This window comes from Pongo pygmaeus, chromosome 22 (assembly GCF_028885625.2).
Source record: "Pongo pygmaeus isolate AG05252 chromosome 22, NHGRI_mPonPyg2-v2.0_pri, whole genome shotgun sequence".
NCBI lineage: Eukaryota > Metazoa > Chordata > Mammalia > Primates > Hominidae > Pongo > Pongo pygmaeus.
The window spans coordinates 34,058,066-34,072,569 of record NC_072395.2 but is presented as its reverse complement, the minus strand read 5'-3'; positions in this window follow the sequence as shown (position 1 = coordinate 34,072,569).

Sequence of the window (14,504 nt, the reverse complement as noted above, 5' to 3'; positions counted from 1 at the left end):
AAAGTCAATATAAAAGAAAAAGTCTTAAAGGCAGCTAAAGAGAAGGGCAAATCATGTATAAAGGGAATCCCATCAGGCTAACAGCACACCTTTTGGAAGAAGCATTACAAGCCAGAAGAGATTATGGGCTTGTTTTCAGAATCCTAAAAAAAAATAAACTCCTGCCAAGAATTTCATATCCAGACAAATGAGGCTTCATAAGGTAAGGAGAAATGAAATCATTTTCAGAAAAGAAAATACTAAGGAAATCCATTACCACCAGAACTGCCTTATAAGAGGTCCTTCAGGTAGCCATAAACATGTAAACAAAAGACCATTAATTGACAGCTCAAAAACATACTTAAGTACATAGCCCACTGACACTATAAAGCTACTATACAACCTAGTGTACATAATAACAAGCTAAGAACACAATGGCAGAGTCAAATCCTCACATATCTGTATTAACCTTGAATGTAAATAGGAAAAATGCCCCACCTAAAAGGCACACAGTGGCAAGTTGAATAAAGAAGCAAGACCCAACTTTCTGCTGTCTTCAAGAGATCCATCTCCCATGAAATGACATGCATAGGCTCAAAGTAAAAGGACAAAGAAAGATCTAACAAGCAAACAGAACACCAAAAAGAACAAGCATTGCTATTCTATTTAAGACAACTTAGACTTTAAACCAACAATTATCAAATAGGACAAAGAAGGGCATTCCATAATGATAAAAGGTTCAACATAAGAAGATCCAACTATCCTAAATATATATGCACCCACCACTGGGGCACCCAGATTCAGAAAGCAAGTTCTTTGAGACCTATGAAGAGACTTAGATAACCACACAATAATAGTGGGAGACTTCAACACACCATTAACAGTGTTAGACAGATCATCAAGACAGAAAACTAACAAAGATATTTGGGTTCAAAAATTAACACTTGACCAAACTGACTGGCTTTGACAAAATACTCCATGCACCCTCAACAAAACATACATTCTCCCTATCTGCACACAGCAAACACTCTAAGATCTACCATATACTGGTGATAAAACAATTCTCAACAAATCCAAACAAAACTGAAATCATATCAACCACACTCTCAGACCACAGCAATAAAAATAGACACTAAGTCTGGGTGCAGTGGCTCACGTCTGTAATCACAGCACTTTGGGAGGCTGAGGTGGATGGATCACGAGGTCAGGAGTTCAAGGTCAGCCTAGCCAAGATGATGAAACCCCATCTCTATTAAAATACAAAAAAAATAGGCGGGTGTGGTAGCAGGTGCCTGTAATCCCAGCTACTTGGGAGGCTGAGGCAGAGAACTGCTTGAACCTGGGAGGCAGAGGTTGCAGTGAGCTGAGATTGACCACTGCACTCCAGCCTCAGCAACAGAGAGAGACTCTGTCTCAAAAAAAAAAAAAAAAAGAAAGAAACCAATACCAAGATCTCTCAAAATCATACAATGACATGGAAATTTAAAAACTGTATCCTGAATGATTTTTGGATAAAGAATGACATTAAGGCAGAAATAAAAAAATTGTAACTAATAAAAATACACAATGTAAGTAAATCTCTGGGACACAGCTAAAGTACTATTAAGAGGAAAGTTTATAGTACTAAATGCCTACATCAAGAAATTAGAAAGACTGCAAATTAACAACCTAACATCATACTTAGAGGTGCTAGAAAAACAAGACCAAACCAATCCCAAAGCTAGAAGAAGATAACTAAAATTTGAGCTAAGTTAAAACTGAAAAGCAAAAATCCATTCAAAAGATTAATAAAACCAAAAGTTTGGTTTTCTGCAAGAATGAACAAGCTTGACAAACCACCAGCTAGATAAATAAAACAAAAAAGGGGGAAGATCCAAATAAGCACAATCAGCAATGACAAAGGGGACATTACTACTGACCACACAGAAATACAAAAAAAAAAAAAAAAAAAAAAAATCCTCAGAGACACAAGAAAACAAAACCCAGAAAAAAAATGGATAAATTCCTGGAAACATACAACCTCCCAGGATTGAACCAGTAAGAAGTTAAAATCCTGGAATGGCATAAACCCGGGAGGTGGAGCTTGCAGTGAGCTGAGATCATGCCACTGCACTCCAGCCTGGGCGACAGAGTGGGACTCCATCTCAAAAAAAAAAAAAAAAAGAAGTTAAAATCCTGAACACACCAATAATGAATTCCAAAATTGAATCAGTTAAAAAAAAAAAAAAAAAACCCTACCAACTAGAATAAACCGTGGACTAGACAGATTCACAGCCAAATTCTACCACATGTATTCAGAAAAGCTGGTTCCAATCCTATTGACATTATTCCAAGAAATCAAGGAGAAGAGACTCTTTCCTAGCTTATTCTGGGTGACCAGCATTATTGTAATACCAACATCTGGCAGAGACCTAACAAAAAAAGAAAACTGCAGGCCAATATTCATGATGAACAAAGACAAAATAATTCTGAACAAAATACCAGGAAATCGAATCCAGCAGCACATCAAAATGCTAATCCACTACTATCAGGTAGGCTTTATTCCTGGAATGCAAGGTTGGTTCAATATATGCAAATCAATAAATGTGATTCATCACATAAACACAACTAAAAGCAAAAACCACATAATCATCTCAATAGATGCAGAAAAGCCTTTCAATAAAATTCAACATCACTTTATGTTGAAAATCTTTAATAAATTAGGCTCTGAAAGAACATACATCAAAATAATAAGAGATATCTATGACAAACCCACAGCCAACATCTTATTGAATGGGCAAAAACTGAAAGGCTTCTCCTTAACAATTGGAAAAAAAGACGAATGCTCACTGTCAGCACTTCTAATCAACAAGTATTAAAGTCCTAGTGAGAGTAATTAGTCAAGGTAAAGAAATAAAAGGCATCCAAATAGGAAAAGAGAAAGTTGAACTTTCTGCTTACTAATAATAATTTTATACCTGGAAAACCCCATAGTCTGCCCAAAGAATCCTAGAAGTAATAAACAACTTCAGTAAATTTCCAGGATATAAAATCAATGTGCAAAAAATACTACTATTTCTGTACACCAATAATATCTAAGCTGAGAGTCAAATCAAGAATGCAAACCCATTCACTATAGCAACAAAAATAATAAAATACCGAGGAATACGTCTCGGTAGGTGAAAGATCTCTACAATGAAAATTATGATGCACTGCTGCAAGAAATCAGATATGACACAAACAAATGAAAAACATTTCATGCTCATGAATAGGAAGAAATAATATTGTTAAAATGACCCTTGAGCCCAAAGCAATTTACACATTCAAAGTTATTCCTATCAAACTCCCAATTACATTATTTACAGTACAGAAAAAAACTATTTTCAAATTCATATGAAACCAAAAATGAGTCCAAATAGCTAAGGGAATCCTAAGCAAAAAGAACAAAGCCAAAGACATGACACTACCTTACCTCAAACTATATCACAAGGCTACAGAAACCAAAACAGCATGGTACTAGTACAAAAACAGAGACATAGACCAATGGAACAAGCCAGAGGACCCAGAAATAAAGCCCCACATCTACAACCATCTGACTTTTGACAAAATCAACACGTATTGGGAAAAGGACTTCTTAATAAATGGTGTTGGGATGACTGGCTAGCCATATGCAGAAGATTGAAACTGAACCATACACAAAATATGTACCATAAACAAAATATAAACCATACAAAAAAATCAACTCTACTCACTGGCTTGAGGTGTCCTAAAAACATAGGGAGAGAAAAAAATCAATTTGAGATGGAATAAAACTTATATGTAAGGCTCAAAACTACAAAAACCCTAACAGAAAACTTAAGAAATATAATTCTGGATATTGGCCTAGGAAAAGATTAGTGATGAAGTCCCCAAAAGCAATTGCAACAAAAGCAAAAATAGAAAAGTGGGACTTAATTAAACTAAAGAGCTTCTGCATAGCAAAAGAAACTATCACCAGAGTTAATCGACAACCTACAGGACAGGAGAAAATATTTGCAAAGTATGCATTTGACAAAGGTCTAATACGAGACTCAATTAGGAACTGAAGCAAATCAATGAGCAAAAAACAAACAACCCCATTTATGAATGGGAAAAGGACTTGAACAGACACTTCTTAAAAGAAGACATTCCTGCATCCAACAAGTGTGTGAAAAGATTCTCAACATCCCTAATCATTTGATATATGCAAATCAAAACCAAAATGAAATATAATCTCACACCAGTCAGAATGCCTATTATTAAAATGTCAGAAAATTACAAATGTTGATGTTGTTGTGGAGAAAAGGAATGCTTATACACTGACAATAATAATGTATATTAGTTCAGCCACTGCGGAAAGCAGTTTGGAGATTTCTCAAATAAGTTAGAGCAGAACTACATTTCGACCCAGCAATCCTATTACCAAGTATATACCCAAATGAATATAAATTGTTGTTTTAGGCCATTCTTGTGTTGCTATAAACACCTGAGACTGGGTAACTTATATAGAAAATAGGTTTTATTTTATAAAGAATTTAGAAAGAAATTCTGGGTAATTTATAAAGAAAATAGGCGTATTGGTTCATGCTTTTGCAGGCTGTACAAGCATGGCACTAGCATCTTCTTGGCTTCTAGGAAGACCTCAGTGAGATTTTACTCATGGCAGAAGGCAAAGTGAGAACAGACTCATAACATGGCAAAAGTAGGAACAAAAGAGAGAGAATGGGAGGCACCTAACACTATTAAACAACCTGATCTTGTGTGAACTCACTCATCATTAAGGAGATTCCATTAAGACATTCTTGCAGGATCTACCTCATCAATGATCTAAACACCTTCCACCACACCTTACCTCTAACACTGGAGATTACATTTTAACATGATATTTGATGGGGATAAAGATACAAACCATATCAATTGTTCTACCAAAAAGACACATGCACTCATATTGCAGTGAACTAGGGAATACTGTAATGAACTCAGTCTCATTGCAGCTCTATTCACAATACTAAAGACACGAATTCGACCTAGATGCCCAACAACAGTGGACTGTGTAAATAAAATGTGGTACATATACATCATAAAATACTACAGAGCCGTAATAAGAATGAAATCATGCCATTTGCAGAAACATGGATGTAGCTGGAGGCTTTATGCTAAATTAAATTAAAGCAGGAACAGAATACCAAATACTGTATTTTTTCACTTGTATGTGAGAGGTAAAGGTGGAGTACTTATAGACACCAAAAGAGGAATAGTAGAGACCGAGGAGAGTGTAAAAACTATCTATCCGGTACTGTGTTACTAACTCAAATCACTTATACACCAAACCCCAGCAACATGCACTTTACCCATGTAACAAGCCTGCACATGTACTCCCATATCTAAAATAAAAGTAGAAAAAGAAATACAAAAGAAACGAAATGAGACCTTATCCCCCATACTTCATTCATAATGAAGAGAATATGAATGAATGAGGCTGATGCAGATTCAGCAAAACTGAGTTCTGGTCCTGGGTCATTCACTAGATGAGTGTAGTTAGTTTGTTTTCACATTGCTATAAAAAAATTACCCAAGAGTGGGTAATTTATAAAGAAAAGAGGTTTAATTGACTGGCAGTTCTGCAGGCTATACAGGAAGCACGACTCGGGAGACCTCGGGAGACTTATAACCATGGCAGAAGGTGAAGGGTAGGCAGGCATGTCTTACTTGGCTGGAGAAGGAGGAAGAGAGTGGAGGGGGAGATGCTACATACTTTGTAACAGTTAGATATCGAGAGACCTCACTATCACAATAACAGCAAGGGGGAAATCCACCACCATGATCCGATCACCTGCTACCTGGCCCTTCCTCCAATACTGGGGATGAAAATTCCACATGAGATTTGGATGGGGACACAAACCCAAACCATATCAGTGAGAAAACCTGAAAAAGCAATGCTAGTAATCTTTCAAAGTAGGCCTTTTACAGAATGCCCCTTAAAAATATATACATAGTGTACACAAGGTCTAGGCTCAGTATCAATTAGTACAGAATTATTAACAAGACTCAGTAAACCTTATCTTCTTCATATGTAAAACCAAAGCCCTTTTGAGCTCTAACCTTTCATTACTTTGTGTAATAAAACAGCATCTACATACAGGCATCTACATTTCCCCATGGAAAAATACAAATATATATTCATTTTAGTGTGCCTTTGGGAAAATAGAGATATCAAAGTGGGATAACTTAAACAACAGATTACATAAATATTTTGAAGTATATTTCATCAGTTACTCTTAGTTGTTTGGATTTTTATATATAAAAATTAAAATGCACTACATGAATAATTTTATATCTTCAGAGTAAAACGCATATTTTTTCAGAGAAATTACTATTTGACCTTATCAATTGTTCACAGAACAAATGTTTTTATACTTTACTAATGCAATAAGACTGTGTGTTGCATTTAAACTGGTTTATTGAGGCACATTTGATAAACAATAAACTGCACAAGTTTATGTACACAATATGATCAGTTTTACCAGATGTACAAACCTGTGAAAGTAACAAAACGATCAAGATAATGAGCATATCTATTATCCCCAAGTTGTTTTGTAGCACTTTCAAATCTCTCTCTCCTACCACATCCCATTTTCCCCATGCCCAGAAAAATACTGATCATCTTTATTTTATTTTGTGTTAGTTTGAATTTTCTAGATTTTGTGTGTGTGTGTCTGTGTGTGTGTGGTGTGGGTGTGTACGTTTAATAAACGGGATCATAAAACACATGGTCTTTTGTTTCTGGCTTTTTTCATATAGACAAATAATTTTGAGAATCATTTATATTGTTCATAGCAATAGTTCATTTCTATTGTTGGTAGCTGTTATAGTGGCTATTGTAATATCACACAAAAAGTAAATTTTAGAGCAGAGCATTTTACCTAAAATAAATAGGATCTTTTTATAGTAATAAGGGAGCTGATTCATCAAGAGGCCATAACAATCTGAAACATTTCTGTATCTGATAATGAACTTCAAGTAAAATAAGCAAAAAGCGATAGAATTACAAGGAGAACTAGAAAAGTTCTTTATTATAGTTGCAGATATTAACAACACTCTGAATAGTAGATAGAACTATGAGACAGGAAATTAGTAAGGATATTGAACACATAAGTAGCATTATTAACCACAGTGATGTAATTTACATTCATAGAACACTCAATCTAACGGCAGCAAAAAACACATTCTTTGCTAGTTTCTATGGAACATTTGGCAAGATAGATTGTATTCTGACTATTGAAATGTATTTAAGTCCTACAAAGTATGCTCTTTGAACATAATTTGTTTATTCACTCACCTATTAATGTGCAATTGAAAATAATACATGTTTCTCAATTTATAAGAGATAGAATATTTTAGGATCTGAATATTGTTAAATAATTTGAAATCCTCAAGAAACATGGATTACTATAAATGTGTATGTTTCAATCAGTGAAACATGTATATTTCAAACACATTATAAATGCATATATTTTAATCAGTATGCATGCTTCAAACACACATTCAATAATATGTGTATTCCAACGCACATATTATAAATACACATATTTCAAATACATTGAAATATGTGTGTTTCAATCAGAAATATATATACGCTTATATATATTTCAATTAACAAAAAATAGCTTTTTATCAATTGTAGGAGACATAACAGAAACTGTAAACAAGGTAGCCATTTCTCTTAAGCATGATTGTCTTTTATTTAAAATTAATTTATTTTCTACCTTTTTGGCTGAAGAATTAAGTTTTGAAAGTTTCTGATCATTTTGGTGTGAAAACAAGGTAGGTGATTATCTAAATCAATTTTATTTGAGGTTAAGGAATTCTCTCTAAATCACAATGCCCAAAAATATATTCTATAAAATTTTTTCTTATATTTTTAGACTGTGCATACTTTATTTTTTACACTTAAATATACAGTAATTAAGCATACTCTTACAATGGTATAGCCGATTGTTGTAATGTTTCTTTATTGCAAAGTCTGAGGAGTGTAACTCAAGGTTTAGTTTATCTGGGAACCCAGACTAACACAAATTTTGGTACCAAGAAAGGTTCTAAAGGAAAATAATTTTGAGAATGAGTTTTAAAATTTATACTGGGGTTGCCAGAATAGGCTTTCTAATCTAATTAGATTTAAAGATACAAATGTCTCTATTTCCAGTAATGTAAAGAGCACTGATAGTCCATGTCGTGAACTCTTTATAGACGTATGAAAACTGTCTGTAATATATACTACTAATCAACCAAATACAAAAAGTAAGGAGATGGATGACTGTATATGACATCCTCAAATATTTTTGGAAAACTAACAAATATAATAACATGGGTTAGTTCTTTCCAATGTCACTGGACAAAGTAGGGGAATAAAAGATGAGCTCAGACATTTGAGTTCTCAGCTCAAGCGTCATGTAAACAACTTAAGATATTCAACGTATACCCAGAAGGAGAATCTTATTTCCTGTAGTCACAGGGCTGAAATTGCTGAATATCAGACTCAAAACCTCATCCTGTGACTGGCTGAAGTACAATGCAAGTCAAGGGCCCAGTCTTGCATTTTGTCTCTTCTTAAAGTTAGGGCTATTATGGTGGGAAAGACTGAGTGAAAGCCATTATCACTGCCTTTACCTAGGAAAATAGTAAGTCACAAGCAATATCATATTCCTGGAAGAACTGTAGAGTATTGTGCCACCATCAAGGATTTAAAGGTTGCAGGGGCAATAATTCCCACATTATTTTTCAACTCACGTGTTTGACTTTTGCAGAAGACCCCTGAATCTTGAAGAATGACAGCAGATTATCATAAGCTTAATCAGGTGGTAACTCAAATTGTGGATGCCATTGGAGTTTTTATTTCATTGCTTGGGCAAATTAACACATCCCTTGATATGTGATATGCAGTTATTGATATAGCAAATGCCCTTTTCTCCAACACTGTCTATCCACCAGACGTATTTCATTTTCAGCTAGCAAAGCCAGAACTTTACCTTCACTTTCTTACCTCAGGGTATATAAACTCTCCAGCTCTATATCATAATTTGGCTTGCAGGGATCTTCATCCTCTTTTCCTTCTGCAAGATATCACACAGACCCATTACATTGATGACATTTTACTAATTGGATCTAGTGAAAGAAGTAGCCACTCTTCAGACTCATTGATAAGAATTTTACATGTTAAAAGATGAGAAATAAATGTTACTAAAATCCAGAATTCTGTATCTAACAAATTTGTGGACGTCCACTGGGAGGAGTAATGTTAAGGTATATCTCAAAGTGATGAATGAGTTGTTGCACCTGGTTTCTCCCACAACAAATAAACAGGCACAATGCCTAGTGGGCTTCCTTAGATTGTGAGTGCAATACATTCCACAGTTTAGTATGTTACTTCAGCCCATTTAAATAGGGCCCCAAAAAGCTGCTAGTTTTTTGTAGGGCTTAGAACAAAAGAAAGACAGGTCCAGGCTCTGGGCAAGCTGTTCGGCCACATGGGACATATGATCCAGCAGATTCAACAGTACTTGAAATGTAGGGATATTTTTTGGAGACTTTGGCAGGACTCTATAAGAGAGTCACAGCGTGAGCTTTTAGGATTTTAGAGCAAGACCCTGGCATTATCTGAAGATAGCTATTCTTGTATCAAGAAACAGCTTTTGGCCCAAAACTGGGTCTTAGTAGAGGCTTAATACTCACCCATGGGCAACCAATGGGTAAGTATCAGTAGGGGTTTCCTCTAGAGGACCCCAACTAATACAGTGACTGACTTCAACACACCAGGAAGGTAGAGAAAAAAAGACATAAAATCAACCCAAGTCAATTCAAAGAATTACCAGATAAAATAAAGTGTGATTGTCTTAGTCATTATATTTTGCAGTGGTTTGTTACATAGACCGTGGAGGGCAAAATAATGGTACCCCAAAGGATGTCCTATTTACTGAAAGCTGCAAATATATCATCTTACATGGAATGAAATGACTTTTTAGGCCAGGGGTGGTGGCCCACGCCTGTGGTCCCAGCACTTTGGGAAGCCGAGGCGGGTGGGTTATCTGAGGTCAGGAGTTCGAGACCAGCCTGGCCAACATGGTGAAACCCTATCTCTAGTAGAGATACAAAAATTAGCTGGGCATGATGGTGCACACCTGTAGTACCAGCTACTTGGGAGGCTGAGGCAGAAGAATCATTTGAGCCTGGGAGGCAGAGGCTGCAGTGGGCTGAGATTACGTCACTGCAATCCAGTCTGGGCTACGGAACAAGACTCCATGTTAAAAAACAAACAAACAAACAAACAAACAAACAAACAAAAACCCACCACCACCACCACCACCAGAAAAACACTTTGTAGATGTAACTAAGGACAAGACAGGGGGAGATTATGAGATTATGCTGGACTATCAAGGTAGACCCAATGTAATCACAAAGCTCCTAAAAAGAAAATAAGGAGTCAGGGAGTCTGAGTCAGAGAAGGAGGTGTGTTGATGAAAGCAAGGCTCAGAGTAATGCAATTGCTGGCTTGGAAGATGGAAGAGGATCATAAGTCAAAGAATGTAGGCAGACTCTAGAAGCCTTTAAAGTAATGTAATACTGCTGACATTATGATTTTAGCCCAGTGAAGTCCATATCAGAGGGTGACCTCTAGAACTGTAAAATAATACATTTGTGGTCTTTTTAAAGTCACTAACTTCATTGTAATTTCTTACAGTAGCAAGAGGAAACTAACACACAGACATACATAAGTGGAACCGAAACTGGTAACTGCAAGTAGGCTCTTATTATAACAAAATGATATAACTTCTGTCATCAGCTTTGTTATTGTGTGGGAGATAAAGGCCTAAGTGGAGGAAAGAAGACTGTTAGTGAAGTCTCTTAGAGCAGTGAGAAAATTGCTGTTAGGGGCTGGAGACAAAGAAAACCATGTTTGCAGATATTTGGGAAAATTGTTGCCTATGATAAATTGGAAAACAGAAAATGTACCTAATGAGTTTGTGAATGTGACTATGGAGATTTCAAGGCAGCATATTGAAAGTGCTAATTGTCTTTTTTTTCTTCTCAAGTATGATAGGGTGTTGCAAGAGACATATGTGCTAAAGAGATGTATGCTCAATTTTCAAGCAGCATTCAGAAGATTATTTCTTACAAAAGACTTGTTCTCTCTTTCCCACACTTTCTAGCTGTCAAAAGTTTCTCAAAAGTAATAAATGTCATAGAGGCAAAGATCAAAGTCTAGGTATTGTCAGTAAAACATAGTTTGGGGGTTAAAAAAACAAATCAAGGGTGTCCTTTGTTAGATCACATGGGAATGTAAGGCAGTGACTTATAGGCTTTTATAACCGGATAAATGGGCTTTTAAAAATTTTAAGGGAATCATACAATAAGATCCCCCTTTGCAGCCCCACATAGAGAGGGACTATCTTGAAAACATTCCAAAGAGTGGTTCTTATCTAATGTAGTAGGCTATAATTTGATACATTTATATATACATATATATATAAATATGAATATATACTTATACATATATATTTATATATGTATATATGTGTGTCGATCTATCTATCTAGAACTCACACTATTTTTAAAAAGTTGTATCAGCTTGAACTTAGTGGGACTTAAGAAGTCTAAATGAAAATAGATTTCTAGGCAGTAAATATATCTGGCCAAGAAACAAGCCAAGAAATTTACCCAGCTATAATCACCTACTCTTTCCTACAGAAAAGTAGGAATACCTCAAAGAGTGACCCTAACATTACGAAGAACAATAGATATAGTTATCTTACCCTTGGAATGGAATCAAACCCTAATTAAGGAAAATTCCCTATGCTGATGGTGGGGGACAGTGGGTGATGGAATTGGTAATTTTTTTTCTGACTGGATCTCAAAATTTCTACAGACACATAACTGTCAAACGTCTCCAATTCCTTCCCTATTATTTGAATTGTAGTGTCTATTGTTATATCCTGCTCCTGCCTTATAATTATCTGTAGAGTTTTCTGGAAGGAGTTACATTATCTTTTTAGTGGACAGAACTCTGCACTGAAGAATTGAACCCAGGTGTAATCCCTGAGATGCTATGATCACCTGGGATTAACTTAGTTGAATAAATTCTAAAATTCAAATCTTATCATGATAACACAATAATATACATTGAAAGTTTCAGGAAGGGTTTGAGTGAGTTTAGCATGTGGAAAAGATGTGAAACATTAGGAGACACAAGGAATATTGAGCTACATTGTAACATTGTGCTCAGTGCATTATGCCCTTGTTTACACCCTCTATGCAAACACGTTGACTATGTGCTTATCCATATGATTTAATGCGACTGACTGAACATCACAAGCATTATGCAAATAGAGGCTTGGGGAGCATTTGCATATTGGGACTTCCATTTAGAAGGTTGCCTTTTAGAAGCTGGTAGCCACATAAGGGAGCTCAGCTACATCATATGTTGCAAAATAATTGCCAAATTTATTTGAATCAATATGTGAAATCATAAAAAATAATATATTGTTAATGTTTTAAGTCACTACTACATTTCAATTTGTTATTCAGTAATAAGTTACTGTCTAACATAACTTACTCTGAGAATCAATGTTGAAATATGTTGGATACAAAGATACTCATGGCTACTATTTATTGGTATTTTCTGTGTGGTAGACATTGCATGAAGAACTTCATAAATACGATCTCAATAAATCTTTAAATCATCTCTTGAAGATGAATATTATTTACTTTAGGATAACAATTTTATACATGAGGAAATAAAGGTGTAAATTTGTATCTAAATTTATCACATTCAGAGCTAGTAATAGGTGATACAATTGGGACGTGAACCTAGGTTTATTCTAATTCCAACATCTCGGTTCTCATCTGTTTTTCAATATTACTCCAAGGATCCCAGTTTTGCATCCTGGTTGCAAAGACATAGGAAATTCTTTTCTCTTCTTTTTTTCTGGTGAGTAAACGTGTGGATCTCTTGGTTTCTGAATTGGTGAAAATTTTATTTATGCTTTTCAGAGAGTACTTCCCTTATAATTAGTAGGGGACCTTCACATAGTCAAACCTAGTGCTAAAGCTTCCTCAAACAGCATTGAATAAACCCTGGATGTGTGTTGCATCCCCTCTGTGGGTTCAGTCTGTGTCCTTGCTTACAAATGAGATGCCTATTTCCTTCTCTTCAGCCAATGCTTCCCAATACAAAGAAAATTGCAACTTCCTTCAAAAACTCTGTTTTCAAAAATGACTCTTCCAAGATAATTGGTAATTGCTTTATCTCCAGATGTGATGGTATACAAATGTTTTGGACTGATTTTGGTAAATATCCTTTTCTTTATATATCTCAAACTTCTCAGGCCAGTTTCTGACACTGGTCATGATTGAGACAGATGAAAGAAAGATGAGAGAAGTAGGAAGCATGGAAATTGGAGGTGGAATTGGAAAGGTTGATGTGAACTAAAATAATCAAGTTAATCTTGTTTCCCAAATACGAAGACATTTAAATACTAGAAATATCTGACTTTATAGCCCATATATTAATAAAAATCTAAATTAAAGACTAAATTAAAGTGTAATACATTTTATATTATTATAGTGGCCACTCTACCAAAAAATAAAATGCAAAAGGCTATCTATCTGTGGAAGATGTTAAGTTATCCAGAAAAGTTAAAATACACAAACGTATGCGTTCTATTAAAGAAAAAGTTTATGCCAAAGACAAGTACATATATGACACCTCATATAAAATATAAAATAATATTTATATTTTGAGAACATTTTGTGTATTAAAAACTCATGTTAAAAAAGAAATTTAAAATGCTGAGGTCATATATGACATGAAACATAGTAGAAGTATGTTCATTATTTAATGTATAACAAAGAGAATTTGTATTTAGGCAATGCCTTGCTTTAGAAAAAAGTAGAAGAAATTCTCTAAAATATTATCAGGGTTACCTGCACAATTTCCAAAATACATCGGAGACTTAATTTTGGCTTCTTTCATGAGGCATAGTTTGTATTTTATTTTAATTGTCTTTATAATAAACATAGAATACTGAAATACCAAGCACAATATATATCTTTTTCTTCACTTTTCAAAGTGTTTGATGTTATTTTTCTTCTATGTGTGTATGTATTTTGAGGTATTTGTAAAGCTTACATTGAAAATTGCCCCCTTGTGAAAAGTTGGCACTCAGATTTTTAGTTTTTAAGGAGTCACACTTATACTAGTTTTAAAAAATGAAAACTACTTATGAAATCATGTGTGAAATGATTAGCTTTGAAACAGAAGTTAATATTAGACTATCATTCAACATGTTTCAATAATGTTTATACTTTCTTTTAAAGAATGGTTGTTTGCTGTTAACTTGTGTCAATGCTCTGGTTCCACAGTTGCTTACATTTTGACTGGTTTGTTCCAAACTTATTTTTCCGTCAAGTCTTTTTATTATTAAGTGCATTATTTTGCAGAATATGATGCTGTTGGGGAATGCATACATTGCGTT